The sequence below is a fragment of the Pezoporus wallicus genome, unplaced genomic scaffold, assembly GCF_028554395.1.
Source record: "Pezoporus wallicus isolate ANWC-B61680 ecotype Strahan unplaced genomic scaffold, APGP_CSIRO_Pwel_v1 contig_8047, whole genome shotgun sequence".
NCBI lineage: Eukaryota > Metazoa > Chordata > Aves > Psittaciformes > Psittacidae > Pezoporus > Pezoporus wallicus.
In genome coordinates, this window is record NW_026639548.1 from 778944 (window position 1) to 798784 (window position 19841).

The 19841-nt window shown below is 38.3% G+C and overlaps 1 protein-coding gene across 3 annotated transcripts in view; it reads right to left on the reverse strand.

The window, feature by feature from the left end:
* Positions 1–19841, reverse strand: part of ARVCF (ARVCF delta catenin family member) — a 282834-nt gene that overhangs the window by 179067 nt on the left and 83926 nt on the right. For all 3 annotated transcript variants that reach the window (XM_057414996.1, XM_057414995.1, XM_057414999.1), the window contains one exon: positions 5237–5302. The gene's annotated coding sequence lies outside the window, so the exon portion shown is untranslated. The remainder of the gene's footprint in view (positions 1–5236; positions 5303–19841) is intronic.

Here is a 19841-nt window from a genome sequence, read left to right on the forward strand (position 1 = left end):
ACTTTCCTAACATAACTGCTACCAGCTTGATTTCCTTTAGGCTGTCACTTTAACACCCTAGAACACATGTCATTGCATTCTAAAGCTACTGCATGTCATTGATTTTTCAATGGTCTCCCCCACTGAAATCAATAAGGAGTACGACTTAAAAATGGATTGCACTTTGTGGTCCCTTTCTGATTCATGTATATTCAGGTTTCCAACTTCTCCCATAGCCACTTTTAGCAGAAGATGTATGTAAGCCTCAGCACATCCCCTGACCTCAGCCTGATTCTCACCAACAGGCACTAGAGTTGCGAGTGGAAGCAGACAATCTGTGCAAACTTCTATTGACTAGAAAATGCCACCATAACCATTTTACTAGAATACTGTCAACCAAGCAGCTAGGGAGAAAACCCTCAAGAAGCTTCTATGACTGCTAGATAATATCAGGCATTACGTTAACTCTCTAGGCATTGCTGCCTGCACACGGCTGTATGGATGGACTGGGTCTGATCTCATTTTTGACAGAAATACTTCCTTATTGTAGAGGCCACCTTGCAAGCAGAGCCATAAAAAATCAATATATATATTTTTAGAACAGGGCCATTTCAATGAGAAAGAGAGAAAGATAAAGATCAGAAGCAGCACAGTTCGTAACTTCATTCCCTAGTTCCTCCCCTAGCATTTTAAATCTTGGCTTCATTAATATACAATCCAATTTGGCCACAAATAAGCCAATCATATGAACAAACTGCTATAAACTTATGCAGTTACTGCCACAGAATACTTAAAAAGTTTTCACTAAACAATATACAAGTATCCTTACTTTTTTTGGCTTCTGGATGTTCTGAGTACTGGCAAAAGGGCTTCCAATTTAAGACAAAAGCTACAGACAGGAATGCAGCCTGAAACTCTTATCAGGGAACTACAGACAAGAACAGCAATGTATTTACAAGCATTAAATCTTCCCTTCACAAAACACAGGAATAAGGGAGTCAGTGGGTGGGCAGCAATTTCCATAGCCAGACCACTGGCAAAATGGAGTAACTGAAATACTACAGCAAGGCTGGAAAATGCTGCAGATGATCATAATAATCTTTTTATGAAAGATACTATTGTGCCATCTTCTAACAGATGAACTAAATAACATAATGGCAAGCAACAAAGATGAGGTCAGCTCTACAGTTAGGTGGACCAACAGCCTCCTTGATCTATTCCAAATGCTCCAGTCGTGGTGTTGGTAGGAGCTGTATTTAACCCGACTGCTGTTGGTTGGGATATCATCACTTTACTACATGGTTTGAGATCAGAGGAAAAAATCCAACTGTGACCCCACAGAACAATGAGGGTTTAAGCTCAGCAACAGATGTGTGAAATGACTTATCCCAACCATGAGGAGTTAATTGATCCTATAAATAGTACTCTGCAGACCAAAATTAAAATCCATTTAATTCCTGTATCCAAAGCACACAATCAAGCTTTGCTTATCAGTAAACTATCTTCCTTTAGAGAAGTGGGCTTGGGTGTTTTACATGTAGATTAACACACAGAGATAATTTATTTCAGGCTATTGTGAGATTTTCTTTCTTTTATGTTTCAGAAGAACAGGGCTGCATGCAGCTAAATGAGATCCATAGATTACAGTAGAAGAAAGGCTAATAAAACTGCATAGCGACATTCCTGGGTAATAACGAATGGGGCTTAATTCTAGGGCTTCAATCTCGGGGTTTATGAGGGCATTTCCAATTACTACTTTTAAGATTAATGCAACTGAATGCATCAAAAAGGAAATAGATCTTTTAACCCATCTGAATGAAACACTTGATATCGCCCACAGCATTTTAAGCCAATAAACAAACTGATTTGCTAGGGGAAAGAAAAAACCAAAAATCACAGTTCTGAAGTGTTCAGATCAGCATCTTCCCTGCGGTTTTCTTACTGCTTTCAGGAGAAAAGCCAGACCAAAAACCCTCTCCATTTTTGCTAAGTGTGTGTCTTGTTTAACTCTCGCAGCCACATCTCATGGATTGTGTGGCTGCTCTACTGCTCTGATGGGGAACTGAAAATGAGTAGAAACAGGAAAGCAACATTGTCAATATTCCTATCTAATTCTTGAAGCTACTAAATCAAATGAATTTTATTAGCTGCTCACCAATCCTACTGCATTACTCTCCCGTATTTCAACCTCTCTCATTAAAAACAACCAGATTTCGACCTCACATTGCTTTAAAGCAGGAACAGTATCAATGAAGAGGAGATTAAAGCAATATATATATATAAAAAAAAAAGAGGGTAGATACAGAATGAAGCCCACGAGCAGCTCTAATTCCCTCCAGTAACATCTGTCTCATTCTAACTCAAGTATTTATTTCACTAAGCTAAATTTAGAAGCCTGGAGCACTAAGTAAACCTACTCCATTAGACCTGAACTATAGATCTGCTTTCTGCAATTGTATGTGCAGTGATAGACCCTTCACTGTTTCAGTATCTATAAATTTAAAATGCAATCCAAGTTCATTTTACCCTTGTACATTTAGGATGCAATCCAAGTTTGTGCTGATTAACATCACAGCTTTTTAGTGTTACAAGGCAAACATGCATTTGAGAACTAATAAATAATATCTGAGCAAAATAGAAGTACTTAGCTCATCTGATGTCTTGAATAATCATCCAGCTCACACAAAAACATATAAAGTCAGGAAAAAACAGATACATTTTAGTGACAGTTTTGAAGAGTCTCATCATTCCATATGATAGATTTTGGCATGTAACTTCTCTCAACAGATTACACACTCTCGGCATTACACACTCAAAAATGTCCTGCTCCAGAGCACTGCTTCCCATTTGAGGGTCAGAAACAATGTCAAGAGAACTGACAACTTCACATCTCTGTTTCCAGGTACAAGACATAGCTGAATCTTCAAAGCAGAAATCTTTATCACTCAGAAGCATCTTCTACTGTATTAGCCAAGCATACTGGCTTCTTTGGGGTTAAACTGACAGCACAGCCTTCAGAGAATAATGTTCAGGACATGCCTTTTTCATATAATTGGGTAAGATGCCATAGTAACCCCATTGATTAGTCCAGACTCATGCATTCTTTCCTCATTTAGATCTTCACTTGCATGAAAAAGAAATGCAGTGCTGTGCTTAGTCTGCAAAGCGTTACATTCATGCACTCATCAAAAACTATTTTTATTACATCACTTGAAGTAGCAATTTTCACAACTAAGATCCATATCTTTATTAGAAGAGCTTCTTATTCATTGGCTTGTAGCTCTATAAAAATTTAAACTTTTGGGCTGAATTTTTCCCTGGTAGATCGTCTGTTCAGGCTGAATTTCCCTTTCAGGAAAACTTCAGCTAGAATAATTTGACTGTTTTTCACATCAGTTAGGGAGATTTTTCTGCAAGTTTCTTCCATCAGTGGCTCTGAAGACACAGTCAAGCAGCTTGCTATGAGTCAGCAACCCTACAGCTGCTCACACAGCACAGGGGTACCGTATTTCCCTTCCGCTCTGTAGGCAGCTGGGAGGCTGGCAGAGGTCCCCACAACCTCGGCACTGGCAACATACCAACACACATAGTGAACCTCTAGGGATTCCCTTTTCGCCTATCCTGCTTTTCATGCCTGCGAAACCTCTTCTGGATTTGACCTTATAATAAGTTCCCATTTCAACTAGACAATCACATTTAAACTATGTCTTTTGTGCTGAGGTTGACACTGATCTGCAAATCGGTAGGAATTCAAGGAAGTATTGGATTTCGGGGGTCATTATCAATTGTCTTTTGGACAGATCATTTTCTTCCAAAGAGCTGTAGTTAGACACTGACCTCATTCCTTTCAAGGCTATCCTGCTTCTCTATCTTTGACTAAATCTCAATGCTTTTTCTAGCTTAGATCACCCATCAATATTTCTTCTTTCCAGGAACGCACTATCACTAGTGCTTAATTACAGTTAATTGGAAGCAGAAATACTTCCAATCTGCTCCAAGAACCAATTTTCTATTCAAACATCCCTTTTCTAATAACCATTCTGCTGATCACTGCGCTGAGTGGGGAAAAGTCATAATTTTGCTTTAACTGTGTAACCACTGCAAATACTTAAAACAAATGCCCCTCTATTCTATCAAAATTAAAATCCTGCACTGTATAAACAGGAATGTATTCCAGCTATAATAAACACTTTTAAGCCATTCCATGAAGACCGTATGAGTAACAGAGATAAGTACTAAACAGTTTAGACAGTGAACGCAATGTAAACTGTTAAGAATCCTTCCTACAAACAGCTTTGGGACTTTAAGTGGGCTATACACACCTTCAGTTTTGACAGATATAAAAGGGACAATGTTTAATTTAAAAACCAATCAAATTAAAATGTTAAGAACTTCATAAAAAAACAGTAACATGATACTTGTTATTCAGAGGATTATTTTCGAAGAATGCTTGGCTAAAACTATAATCCACCTACACTGAGAAAAATAAAGCAGTACACAGAAGGGAGTCATATTTCAGGAAAACAAACAGAGCACTTTAATATTTAATCCCATTATTCACCACCAAGCCTCCAGATTTAAAAGGCAGACAAAAGCATTGAGCTGAATTCACAGCAGCTGAAAATGCTTGTGGTCATCCTTTAAGCAAGCAGAGAAAAGCCAAGACATAGTTGGCTGGGAGAGAATAGAGAGAGGAAAACACATCTTAAGAGCATGGCCCTTACTGCAGAAGGAGGTGGAATGCAAGACATAATCACAGCCTTTCATTAAAGCTTGTTCAGGTACAGGTACATTCTAGGAAAGCACAGGATGAGAACAGGAAGGGAATGCTCCGATTAGGACAGGAAGAGTCCACCTGCTGTAAATGTGGCCATAGAAAGGAGTCGCACAGTAAGAGACATTCCCTGCTCTGTCAGGGGTAGAATGAAATGAAATGAGGATTTCTATGGGAAACAAGGAAGGGAGATGTCAATCAGAGATGGTCTGAAGTCACAAAAGAGAAAGCTGTCATCCCTGTATACCTCATCAGGCACTTGAATTTCACCCTCAGTGCCTCAGCTCTCATGGTATATTTCCCTACTTTCTGCCTCTCAACCATTCAACCACTATTGTAAAGCAAATTTAGCAGGCCTTCAATAGCATATAAGCTAACGAATTTGGGAGGTGTAAAGATAATTTAATAAAAGGACAATGATTTAAGAACACGCATAATAACAAAGCGGCAAAATACTTGATGAGCAAGTGCAGAAAACAATACCTTTTATAGTGTTCCTTTCCTGTAGTAGCTTTAAGATACAAATTCTCCCTCGGTTCGATGATAACTCTGTCAGAGACACAATGAAACACAACAAAAAAGACATTTATATTCCATCTAGGGAAAGAAGGAAGAAATTATTTTTAAATAATTGACAACATAATACAGTGGAAATCTATTCATTGTATCTCTCCTCGGTCTCCCCTTCCCCTCTGGAGTCATGCTGGTGTACAAAGAAAGGGTTACTTCCAACAGCTATTCCACCATCACCTGAGACCTTGGGAAAATCCCACAGAACTGTGGAGTATAGAAAGTGAACTCCATAGGAAGAGCTCATTTGGCTAACGAGCAATTCCAGTCCTCTTGATATCTGTCCCAGTGCCATCCGTATGTGCATACATCAAACATTTCCAAATTTAGAATTTAATCTGATACATATTTAATTCCCCACTGATTCATACATTTAAAAGCCAAAAATGTTTCCTGCATAAGCATACACCATAGCATTTTTAGTCATCCAGGTCTAAATACCATCTAGTGACTCCAAAAATGTCAACTGTGGCTACACAAATACTCCTCATCCCATTTGACATTTTTTCTTCTAGGAGCAAGAAACATAAGAAATTAGGGCAGGAACATTCACCTTTGAAAGTCACCAGAAAGAACTCTGCATTTTTCAACATCTCATTCTTTTGTTTGAGCTTCAGGTAGTATTCCCATTACAGCATTTCTTATCCTAGAAATTTCTCATACAGATAACAAGCAGGATCCTTTGTCTTAGATTCCCAGTCTCCTCCTCTTTCTGAGACCAGGAACATTTCAAGTAGATGATTCCTGCAGATCATCCTTGCTTAGTTCCACTCAGGCTAAAGTTTACCCATAAACCAGACATGCCACTCCACTACCCTTCCCCATCCAGCCTGCAACACAGGTTCATCATTAGACCCTTTCTGTCTGCTCCTCCTTTGACTGGAAGGTACAGTAAGGCCAAATAAATGTATCAGTGGTCTGTAAGGAAAAACCCTTCAACCCTGCAGATGCACTGTAACCAAACTGGTGCTAAAACAAGACTATACATTTCTGAGGTAAGGTGAGGGCTTCTTTGAAGCCTAACTTCTTTTAGCTTTAGTCTCAACAAGAATATGACTTCCTCCTCTAAGTAGGCTAATTTTATGTATTTTATTAAAATATTCCCCATTTTTAAGCCAGAAATAATTCATGATTTACGTTTAGTGTCACCTGGAACAGAAGAAAACTACTAGAAAAATACTTCCCTTGATTTTAGAGTCCTATTTTTCCAACAGTATGTTTTGGTTTAGTTGATTCAGAATCAAGGCGACAAGCAGCCCAAGGCATTTGTCTTGACTTGGAACATCGTGGGTAAGACCCAGATCCACTATAACCTTCATCTATGGCTGTGGGCTACTTAACCTTTTTTTAATCAGTATGTGTTGCCAATAACACATCCACATGGTAGGTAAAACAAGGAGATGGATCAGCAGGAGTTATGACATTCAAAACCACACAGGCTATCTCTTCTAGCAAGACGGGTACTGTTCTACGTAGTTGTGTGAGCAACAGTCCCTAATGTACTGTGTGGGTTATGACAAACAACTGGATCAGCTAATGCTGACAAACCATGCCATTCGCATCCCATTCCCATGGGTGTGGTCTGACATTGGGAAACCAAGTGTTGGTTTATACAGCTGAGAGCTTAAGCCTCAAATTCTGGGAAGCCTGAAGCTTGCTAAGATTCATACTATCTTGCAAAGACCTTTCTCAACCATGGTTGCTGTCCATTTGGTAGCATGACCTGTAGTGCAGCAGAGAGGCGGGGGAAACCCACCAGCTTGGACCACAGGACATTTAATAAAACACCTGTACTTCATCACAGAAACACTGCTTCATTCCAGTGAGGTATTTTTACTGCTGATTTTAATCAAGCATCTTACAGCTCTCAGATGAGAAAGGTGGGAAAAAACCTGTAATGCCTTTTCAAATTGCTTGTTCTCTCTCACTTGTAACTAATTACCCCGCTCACACTTCCAAGTGCTTTTATGTTTGCTCACTAACAAACGACCAAAAAAATGGAACTTGACAATTAGTCTCTAGCTATAATAATTAAGATAAATATTTTCAGAATAAGGAACTTAACAGAAGGCTAAGACACAGACACTGCAAAATGCACGGGAAAGTAAAGCATCCATCAGCAAACAATTTCCTGCCATTCAGTGAGTTCCACAATTGCATCCTAATCACTTCGTTCTTTTCTTACTCTGGTGAACATAATTAGTTATTAAAACTTTCTAATGCAGTGAGAATTTGAGTAGCTTATAGGACCATAGGAAAGTTTTTGATGCATCAATAACACTTTGACACTGCACCATCGCACGTGTTTAGAGCAGTATTTTTACGTAAACAGCGTGATGTAAAGTACTGTAGCAATCAGTCTTACCATTTGTTTCCTAATGTCTTATTCTGCATCATCTGCTAAGCCTGGGATGTGGTGGTAATGCACTCATCACACCTTCTTGGTTCCTTACTCAAAAAGCTTCTGAACATGCACCCAGAATGATTAGTGCATGGCTGGTTGTGTGAGCAGCAGCCTGTGGATAGGTGAAGCATTGGCAGACCCCCTAGTTTGGTGGGCTTACCTGGCCCCTTGCTTCACACTTCACTAGGCTGTCAGTGACACGCATAGAAATAGGTGCAATTAAAACTGCCAACTATGAGGCAAGCAGTAAAGTCCAAACTAAGTGAGAGACACAATAAAATGGTGTGGATAGACAAGCAGACTTCTTGTCAATTCGGCTCCTATACTACCATAAGCACGTATTGCAAAATCTTGCCAAGGGCATGAACAGAAAGCTTGTATCTTTGCCTCCTTCTGTCACTCAGATGAACTTCTTTCAGGCATTTCTGACACTAAAATAACTAATAAAGAACTTGGGTCATGTAATTTATTTGGCAACAGAAAAACTACCTGCAGATTCATAGCTACAGCCCTCACCACACACTTAGAGCCCAAAATCAGCCTTAAAGAACAAATGGTTTTCTTGTTTATAGCAATGTATCACAGACAGCACAACTTGAGTTACACCAAAGGAAAAGAGACCAATGGAAAAGAGCTCACTTGGCCCAAGTTAAATGTCCATGCTTTGTCTGTATTGATTGCAAGAAGCTCATACCCTCCACTTGTATGTTTTTCTTGGCAGGAGCTGTGTCACAGACAAATCACCAGAAGTACAGGCTGAACTGAATAGTACCCTTTGAGCTGTATTTTGCATCTGCTGTGATTTACTTTTGTTAACCAAGAGACAAGGAGGTGAGAGAAGGAATTCTTTTTCCCTAAGCTCCTCCTTCCTTCACCTTTTATCCTTTTTTGCTGAACTGCTACTTCATTTCACAGAGAAATGTAAGAGATTCTGACTGACAACGCAGTTCTGCTTTTATATAAGATATCAGATGGCAAACATGGGGTATCTACATCATACAACTCAGTATGTGGGCACATACTCTGTCACAACTTGCATCAACACATGAAACAGTCATGGAAGTGAGGTCTCTCCACTTGAAGATGTGATACAAACACAGCTACCACACAATGCACTTAGCAGCAACACTCATTCAAGGCTTTCCACCTAAAGAGGCGGACTACAAGCTGTTTGATATTCTAATATTTACACTCAATTATCTTGAGAAATTTATTTAAAACCAGCATTATTTTGGTGTTACTTACGAGCTTGGAGTTGCTTTATAAACTCCTACTCATTCTTAATTATAATGTAAATCAGCATGTTAACATCAAGTAAGCAACAATTAACGAAACCAGCCGATACAAACACAGACAAAGTTTGGACAGAAGCAGTGGCAAAATGCCCAGGAAGTTACAAACCCTCCGAACAGCTCTGTCAACATGGGTAGGTACACAGACCTTTCAAAAATAGATGCTCTGGGTAACACCAGTTACTGCCAATGAATTTTATATACATATTACAAAAGCAGTAAAGAGCCTATGCATCAGTACACTGACATGTCATAGATAAGAATCGTGGCTTTTTTAAATGTCAGGACGGAGAATGTACAATGTTGCTCAAGTCATTACACACTAACAGGGGTGTAAATCATTTATTAAGGCAACAATAGCTGAACTAACTTTGGCAAACAAGATGCACCTACTTCCTCAACTACGTTAGTGTGCTGACAAAGACATGGCATATTAAAAGAAAATTTATGAAACACAGAACTACAAAAGCCAGTGTATAGTGATTCATCACAATGCGCTATGATACAGGCAAGTAAAATTAAAGCTAATCCCTTCTACTGAAGGAAATGTCACAGACATGTCAGTAAATTAATATTTATAAGAAGCCCAGACAGTTTAGTGTTTTTAATGTAGGAATAGGATTTTCTCCTAAACATCAAACAGAAATTGCATTAAAACTGCAGTTGCTCGATTGCTGCAAACCTAAATGACAGTATTTCCTAGATTTGTTTTCCATCATGTCAGCCAGATTAGCAACTGTACACAACTGGGAGATTTGCAAAATCCACCAAGTAGCCATGAATTATACATCCCTAACTCTTTAAAGTTAATGCACAATAATCTTCCTATCAAGAGCCCACTGACAGCTGCTGGTACTACTTTCCTAATATTTCTCATTACACAGACATCTAGGAATGGAAAAACAAACAGGTACACACAGAATCTAATACCACACCAGTGCACATATACATTGCACATATATGTAATAACTGAGGCTTTAATGACAACAGTGTTTCAAGAATTAGGTAGCAAAAAACCCTGTCACTGGTAACCTTTTATAAAAAATTTAATTCTAAACTTCACAGCCTAATATCCATAAGAGTTCATCACACACAATTAAATTAAAACACAGCACTTCATCACCTTTTATACAAATTTGGAAAGGAATTTTGTTGTATTACATGCTATTACGGAGTTCCATTTAATTTAGCTGATGAATTACCTGCTTTTGTTTTCCAGTATCCTAAGGATAACCCAGTGGAATACAGGAACTTTTCACAGGGGTAGCAAAAGTCACCTTCTACGTACTACAGAAAGAGGATTAATTTATTCATTTTAAATGGGAGGCAAAGGTGATCTCCCAAAAATTTATAATGAAAATTAATCTTGGACAAAAAGAAGAAAAACAATTAAATCCCAAAGTCAGTGATAATGCAATATTAATGCCAGTGAAGTTCACAGTAACTGAGGGAAACTGGTTGCAGCCAGTTATAGCCTTCAAGAAAGAAATTCTTCTTATAGAGCAATTCAGACCCAGCTCTGTAATCACTTCCATGACTCTTCAGCCTGGATAGAAATTGCAGTTAGGCCTGGAACTGGTGCTTAAAAACCCCAAGACAACAGCACTGAAGTTAACTGACTGACCAACAAGAGCCTCTTAATATGCTTTTGCTTCTTCTTCCTGGGAGTTGTGTATGCCTGAGTATATGATTACCCCATACATATTTATAATCTTCTGAAGGGCCACTGCAGGATTCAGTGGTTTTAGCTGAATTACAGCTAGGTTCATACACCTCAGCTCAACTCCTCCTAGGCAAAAGTGAGAGATACTGGCCCACAATATGCTTGCAGTGCAAGTGGGGCCTTCCAGACTATCAAACCAACCAAAGCGATAATGGACAAGTACAGCAAGTGCTGGTGGCAGAGTTACATTGAAGACAAAGCTTTAGGTCCATGGCTGTAATAAAATCCAAGATTACTTTTTAAATCTAGGCTGAATCACCATTCGGACACAAATATCACTCAGTAACAGCTCCCACACCAACATTTTTACTGTGCAAGGACTGGCAGTCCAGAGGAGCTTCTGTTAGAAAATAGAAGTGCTGTTTCCTAAACAAACCAGCAGTTTCTAGTTACTAGTACTACTAGCTGCATTCCTGTAAATTAGTAACTATATCATAGAGCGAATTTACATGACAAAATTTAATTTTAATGTTTCCAAGTGATATAAACATCATTAAAGTGGTTCAGTGCATCCATTCCCAGCCACAAAAATCACAAATAGTGAAATGATCCTTGCTTATTGAAGACTTGACTTCAGCATTACAGTTTCCTATCCAATCAGGTAGTCCAATGGACAGTCTGGAAGGTGAGAAATGGCTTCCAGCTAGGTTTCCTAATTCAGGGTTATTGCCCCCTGTGCAAGGGGGAAAGACAGAAGACACCAAAGGAAAGCAAATAAGAAAAAAAGAATCTCAAAAGTAAGGGAGAGAAGAGGAAAGCAGCAAATGGTTGAATTTGTGGGTGAACAGCCAAGTTCAACACTGACTGCAAGACACAAGATACAGCAGACTTCAGCTGTGAACTCAGCCAAGGGTTTGTATTTGAATTGCTTGAGGAGACCTATGCAATTCACTGTCATATTTAATTGAAATTCTAGATGAAATGAACTGAGAAATTAACCTTTCCCATTTGGCTCCTATTTGAAAATGTTTTGATGAAGAGGAGAAAGTTTAATAATGAACGTCATGGCTACCTCACTGGGTTTTAAACTCATTTATTGTACAATCGAACTACAAAGCTAAGAGTGTTGTTAACTAACTCCTTCAGCAAGGACTTCCCAACTCAAGTTAGAATTTTTAGAGGTAAACTTTAAAAAGGAAAACTTTGTTGACAATTTTAATACAAAAAAGAAAACTGCTGTTCACAGTTAACGTCTTGCTGTACTCATACAACATAGATTAGCTGCTATAAACCAGCACAACGCTGTAACAGTTTCATTAGGATTACAATAACCAGAAGTACTCTGCAGTCAATGTTGTCAGATGTTTCTGTGTTGATCTGACATCATTCCAGCATGTTAATTCTGCTGCACTGACTGCCAGTGGCTAACATCTATTGCCTTGGCAATTAAGCTGGCAAGGTCTCAACTCTGAACAAAAGGCAGTTACCAGATATTTTGTCAAGCTGGGGAATTTCTTACCGAAAATATGTACTTGAAAAATGTCCAGTTCTTTCTGAGGACACTCTCTGTGCCCAAACAGAAGAAGAAAACCAGCCTGAAAGAATGCTTAACAACTAGTATTTGGGGAATAAAATTACAGGGTAACCTAAGAACTATGTTTTCTCCATAAATCCATATTTGTACTGAGCAGTCTTACTAGTCTGTGCTGACAACTAGAGTACTTTAAGCAGTCATCATTACAATGGTACCTAAACCCTGTAACTGGTGTTAAGACCTTCTGCTATATAAATAGACAGGTTACCATTAATATGCTAACAAAGTTAAAAGAAAGGGAAGTAAAATACAGGTAAGACTGGAGAAATTGCAGAGAGAATGACAGTTTGCTGAAGGTCAAAGCCATGAGTGAGACACCAATCTCCTGAATTGCAAAACTAACACAGAAGTGATGCCTTCCTCTCATCCTCAGGAAGAAACACAATCGAGTGAGGCCTCTGTCCATTTCCAACTCTTACAGTTATTTAAATGAAGCAGGATTTTTTTTTAAACAAGAACACAAAACTAGCTTGAATCTGAATCTGAATTCTGCCAACCTGCAGAACCCACAGCACTCTTGTGGACGGTAGGAGATGCACACATCTCCCAGAAACCTGACCAAGTGGATGCATGTGTATGCAGCTAAACCTAATGAGCATTCCCAAACCAAAAAGCTACGTACAAATGGTTAGGAAAACAAAGGAACAAGCAGTCAGATCATTTCAGATGTGCTGGCATTCTTGAAATTTTGTTTTATGTTCCAGAGAAGCACTGATTTCACCAATGAGGTTTGGGCTAGTACAAATTGCAAGGATGTGAAATCTGATCTAGATGATGTGAAATCACGATCTAGATGATCGTGAAAGCGTGCAGCATGTCTGCTTGACTTACACAAAAATGAAATATATTCTATTTAATTGCATAACAATGTTTCCATTTGCCGTTGTTGAAAAATAATAAGTTCTAGTCATTAACGATGAATGACCTGAAGGGAGAAGTTCACATTAAAAGAAAAAGTAGCATCTCTACTCAGTCATGCACACAGAACAGAGTTATATTAGCATAGGTTAAGATCACTAATACAAATTGCTTTGATAAAGCAAAGTGAAAATTAAAGGTGAAGCACTGCAGCAATCTAAAGCAAAAAACAATTGCAGAGAAAGGTATAAATAGCATCCAAACTCATTGCTTTATGAGGGTAAAAGAGATAGCTAAGAAAAATATCTAAGGACAGAAGAGATCAATCATTTGTAGTTGTTACAGATCAGAGCTGAGTAACCTTCCCTGGCAAGCTGGAAATTCACACACAAAGCAGACAGCTTACTGAAGAAGGAAATACAAAGAATATTTGCATTCCAGGTCCCAGAACTCCTACAAGCTGTATGCTTCATTTTAATACATTCAGGTTACCGGCAGTTGTTCTACTCAGGCTATTTAAAGACACACCAACTTATTCAAATACATGACTGCAGTTTTTCCAATTTCCATGACAAACAAAAGCAGCTAAAACATGCAATATCAGCTTCCAGAAGTGTGTGATTCCACGTTCGCAAAAGGTTGTGGAAGTACCTATAATCTTGTATTAATTGAAGCACAGTAAATACAGATATGAACTAGATTGTTTCCTAGTCCTTTCAGTTTGTAAGCTTAATAAGGATCATAGTAAAATAGAACCAGTTTGTTGGGCTTAATTTGGTCTTTAAATACTAAAAAATGCTTCAGCCTCTTCTTTTAAAAAGATTAAAAAGGTGAAAGCAGTCAGAATTTGGTTACTCAGACACTTCTGAAAAAATCAGTTGCTCTGCCATACCGTTTCCCTTTTTATGGTGTTGCTCTCATCCCTTTTTCATATATCACTGAAGCTCTTCTGATATAGAAAATTTATTACAATCCTGCTGTAAAGAATTCAAAGCAATTTCTTAGACCCACATGGTTTTACATTTATCTTTAAGGTGAATGAAGGGAGATTAACTCAAATCATATTCCCAAAACTCTGACCTCCTGCTATTTTCAAGCAACTTCTTGCTTTTTCTAAGAAATATCGAGGGGGATGTGCTAGAAAAAACCTAAACAAGAAAGAGTGTTAGGATTTTGAGAGAGTACGACAGGGCAGTATTAAAATAAAGGGAAAAAAAGTACATTTACTTCAATATTTGCCTATTTTTACAAACCTACAGATCAGATCCCTAGAAATTTGGCAATTACAGTAACCTGGTTAATCCAGTTCAGTGACAGCTTGACCTCAGAGTCCCAAACACTGCAGTTTGTTACTAGCAGAGACACAAACAGGAGACCAAAGATGTCTTTGAAAGGCCAAATTAACCAACCAAACACAACAGTGGTAGTGTTGAAGAGTACAGCACATGCTAGAAAGCCTAGCAGCGAAACACACTGACACCAAATAAATTTTGTGAGTGGGATGAACACAGAAACACTGGCAAGGAAAAGCGCTTGAGAGCCCCACGTTTCCCCCTTAAACAGAAGCGGCAGTGCCAAGTGTGAACTGGCAATGAGCATGTGCCAAGGTGCAGGTGGAGCTAAACCCAGAGAACTGTCAGAATCCCTGGCAGTAGTGCCTGAATCCCTGTATCCATCCCTCTTGGTGTATGTGTTCCATGTGGCTGCGGTGATAACTTCCCTTGATAAACATTTGAAGGTACGAAGTAGCAATGGACTGATATTAATGTTTTTGATGACTGATTTAGTGACTGCAAAGAACTTTCTTTGTGGCAAGGCAGAGGAAAAACAAGCAGGGGAAAAAAAATACACACAAGCAGGAAAACAAGGAAAATAAGGCTAACAGTGAAGAAAGCACACACCGAGTCTGTCCTACAGAGCTGCCACTAGGTCAGGAAAGAAAACAGGTGATTAATAGAAGAGAACTAAACAGGTAAACAATTCACACGCATCTGCACCATGCTATTGTTCCTGCTTATTCATGTTGATAGTAGGATTAACTCAACATGCCTGGTAAAATTAGTAAGTGTGAAACTGCAATGCTTTTAATATTTGTATCTTTATCAGTATACAACTGATATAACTATTTAATCAGTTTTTTATGTAACTCTTCTCCTTGTGCTCCCAAAACAGAGAAACAAAATGAGAACAGAAGAGGTCAGAAAACCTAACGGTGGCATAGCATTTGAAAGTGTGGGTACAACGTGCTGCACTCTTGATCTCTTTGGTCTCAGATGTAGTTGAGGTATTGTGCTTTACAGAACCTTTCTGTCAAAGCATACTGCTCATTACAGCTCAAGCTTACAGGCAGAATGGGGAGTAAGACCACATGGGAAAACACAATGGGGTAAAAAAGCTGGCAGATCTAATTTTAGCTCTGCCATCCTGGGCAGTGTCTTCCTAACAAGCAGCAAGTGTGATAAAACTGATGAACAAGCCTAACTGTCAGAAATACAGAAGCAAATACTCTGCCACCCAAGTCCTATTTGCATCTTAAATATTTATAATCTTCAGACTTAGGAGACAGAATATGGCCACACATCTGTTCTTTTAATCTAAATGCCTGCTTTTTAATGTAAGCAGCTAAGCAACCGAAATACACAGTCACGACACTTCTGTGGGACTTTGCAAACCAGCTTCCAGTCTGATTCCATCATTAGAAGGCTGTGGCAGACCATGAATGTTCAGATGCTAGTCTTCTCTCTCATTATATTATTCCTCCCGAATGATTCAGTAATGCCTCTGGTTTCTGTGCCATCAAAAATGCAGCTAAGGGCTGATGAGGCCTAAAGTACTGGTCTCAAAAAAACCTCAGCTTGACTAGTTATTTATTAGAAAAATAAAATATGTCATATAAATACCTTGGAAACTGGCAAAATATTTTGTTTTACAGTCACAACAGTGTCACAGGCCATGGGTGCTTCTCAGATCTCAAAATATATGCCAGAAATTAAATGGATCCTGTAAGTATAGTATCAGACATAATGACACTGTATCAGCCTTGCAAAACTGCACAGAAATACACTTGTCTGTGACTTGCTTGAATAATTGTAATGAATGAACAATATTTTACTTGATGTCAAGAATATGTAATCGCCCTGAGTAGGCTGAAAGAACATTTGCAAAGCTTCTATATATTAAGCTGCTCATATAATGCAAACATGTCTCCATGATAAAATAAAACAAGCTGTTAGCCCCTCAGGGCCTCATCTAAGTCTTACTTTTTTGGACCCTTAGAAAGGGAGATGGAGTTTTCCATGCTTCCAGAGGCCACCCAGGTACTAAAAGAAAGCACAGAAGCAAATATACTTGACTGAATCCATGCTATTAACTTACATTGATTAATTGTACCAGAGTTTTATTAACATAAAGTGAAAGTTATGTTATTAAATAAAACTTAACTGTTCACAAAAATGTCCATAAATTTTTGTAAATTTTGGTAAAGCTATAGCATATGTTTTCTTAGAGTTGGAATATGCATAACCTTATTATTAAAAAAAGCCCTAACAGTTTCTCTGTTAGCCATGAACAGCTCTATAGGAGGGCAATAGGAAATTAGATTGCCCAAGAATTACAGAATTCCACTGTGGATGTTAATTAAAAGAAATCACTAAAGCCACAGTGGTTTAAATCAATAAGAGAGTAAAAGTCCACATTAAGGTGGGATCAAAACCTACGGTTAAGGCCACAATAAATCTTGCTATTACTCTGCTGCATTCAGTGGTGTTGAGACCTACAAGCTGTAGTACCTTTCCTGGGGGAAGTCACAACATAACCTTATTTTCATGACAAGTTGTTTAGGAATATGACTGAGCTTTCATTAGGTCTCTGCAATTTACAGTTTTGAAGGTCAGATTTTAATTGTATGTGTGTCAATCATAAGCCCATCCAATTGTCATGGAAACACAGAGTCATTCCACTGAAGAGTCAAATGATTAACTTGGCTGCTGGAACAAAAGTTTTATTGCTGCAATTTACTGAAACAGGCTGGTTTGCATATATTAAACTGAATGGAACTACAGTAATAGCCAAGCTGCTGGACACAGTGCTCTGCCAAGACTTGAAACGGATTTGATACTTCAATTCTTTGTAGTAAACATGCATTATTCTGATTGTATTTAAGCCCAAAGAATGTTACATGGAATACTTCAATTCTGTAAGACTCCCATGTTTTTGTCCACCCTCAAACATGACTAATTAGGTTAATTGGGTCAACTGAGAATTTAAGACATAAGCAAGGCTTATCAGGCTTAATATACTGCTTTGACAAGTACTGCAGTTCCTATAATAGCAATGAATGTGATATCCGTATATCTTTGACAGGTGATTTTCAAAGCTGTTACAACTCTTGAGGTCAGAATTGCTTTTCCAAATCAAGAAACCTATTTACTTGGCTACCACTCCTCAAAAATCTGCCTTGTGATCTGTAATTATGCTGTTCCCATGAGAGGATCCGCTCTGACTCCAAGGCAATGCAATGCTACCAGCATTGTTTTGCAGACTGGGAGATGAAACGAAGAGAAACTCAGACCCAAATTCACCAGGTTCTTTATTTAGGTAACTAAATCCCCACTGATTACTGAGAAGCTGGAACTAACTCATCTGAAGTAAAACAGAAAACCAAGTAACAGAGTACTTACAGGAAGCATATAAGCTTCCTTATAGGTCTTCCGAAAACTTCCTGTTTTCTTCTTTCTTTTTTTCTAGGTCTTTGAGTTCTGATGTTGCTGCCCTGAACTCCAAGCCATTCTCCCCCTTCTTACAAACCTATGCACCTGTTTGGCTACCCATGCTTTGCCTGGGTTATCTGGTCTTTTCATTAATATTGTGAATAAATTACAGAAAGAGCATATGCTGTTTAAAAACTGATGAGCACATACTAGTCAGCAACTGAAATTATAAAAGCCATGTTCCTTACCTATACATATTCACCATGCAGCCCATACAAAAAGGCAGGCCATGTTCCTTACTACACACAGACTATGTGTCTGTCTGCTGCAATAACATGTGAACCTTCAAACCCTAAACAAATGTTTTAGCCCTGCAAAGAGATGTAAAGATTTGGCTAAAGATTTGTAAATATCTATAAAGATTTGGCTATCTAAGGCCGAGCTTTTTAATAGCCTCCAGTTACTGACACTTTTTTAAGTAATTCAGAGCACAACTGTCAGAATACTTGGTCCTTAATATCTGTAATGACATGATCATGCAAGAGGAAATTATTTAGACTGACTCTGACTGCGAGCTCAGTTTCAGGAGCTGCCTGTTGTAATGAGCATATATAATATATTAATTTATATGCATATGTAATCTGGATACAATGGAGACATGAAGCAATACATGTCTAAAGGGTGGCATTCACCCCACTCCCAAAATGTTGTGGAGAAGAAGAAAGAAAACTGTAGAGAAGACTGATAAACTGGCAAACAGCATCTCCGGATTCCAGCTGTATTGAACTAAAAGCATGAAATACATTAGCCCCTTTTAATCCCTTTCTGAAATCTAGCGGTCAGTTATGCCAGAAGCAAAAAGACCAAGTAAAATGATCTGACATCTTGCTACATTCCAAACTGGCAATTCGGAAAGATAATTTACTCACTGAATTCTTTGTCACAACCCTCTTCCCAGCCTGCAAAGGCTGCTGTCAGCAAAGTCAACTCTACAGTCTGAAATCCCCAAGAAAACCCAAAATACTGTCTACTGTTTAATATACAAAAAGCAGAGGAAACCTTTTATAATTCCATTAATCGGTAAGAAGTTAATGAAATACCACTATTAACATCATAGTGCAAATGTTTTACATTTATAGAGCTTTTTCAACCTAAGACTTCACTGTGTTTTCCAAGGGAAGTAAAGTTCTCACCAGCAATTGCTATTGGAGATACACCATAATGTATCCAAGCTAAATACACAGCAAAACCTGGGATTAGAAATCATTTTTTACTTTCATATCCATACCCTTTGATCACCATGCTGACTCCTAAGGATGGAGTAGCTCAAAAGGGAACTGAAAACATTCCATTAAAATTCAAACCTGTAGATAACAGGACATACATATTTCCACATGCATTTATGATTTCCTGCACACAGAACCTGGTACGTTCAAACGTCTTTGAAGTCATTTTCAGAGCCTCTGTGAAAATTTAGCAACTATAGTCCTCATGAACTGTAGTTTGAATGCAGCAAGTGCCAAGAGACTGAAGCACTACCTAAGCTTGCTTCAGGCACTGGCTGAACAGTGAAACTAAATCTGGAGGGCTTAACTTCTTCATTTTTCATGTAACTAGAGCAGATATTAACGTGTTTAAGCCTGTATGTTCAAGTATGCTTCAAATCGTAATGGAACAGCAGAAATTTTGTGTAATTTTAGAAAAGGAACAGGCTTTTTCGTGCAGTTTCTTTGTATCTTTAAATTCAGCAATTTCACTTCAATGTATAGAATATTCTTTTTAATTTATACACTAACCCCACTGATTTTTCATATCAGAGAAAGGAAAAAGATCACATCAGCTCACGCACTGTAAAATCAGACAACCTTAATTAGCTATAAAAGAATTAAACTATCCAGGCAGAAACTATCCAGACTACCTCTGGAAAACTAGGAATAGAAGGAAAGGATGAAGATTCTGTTTATGGGAACAACGTAACACAGCAGCATATAACTAGAT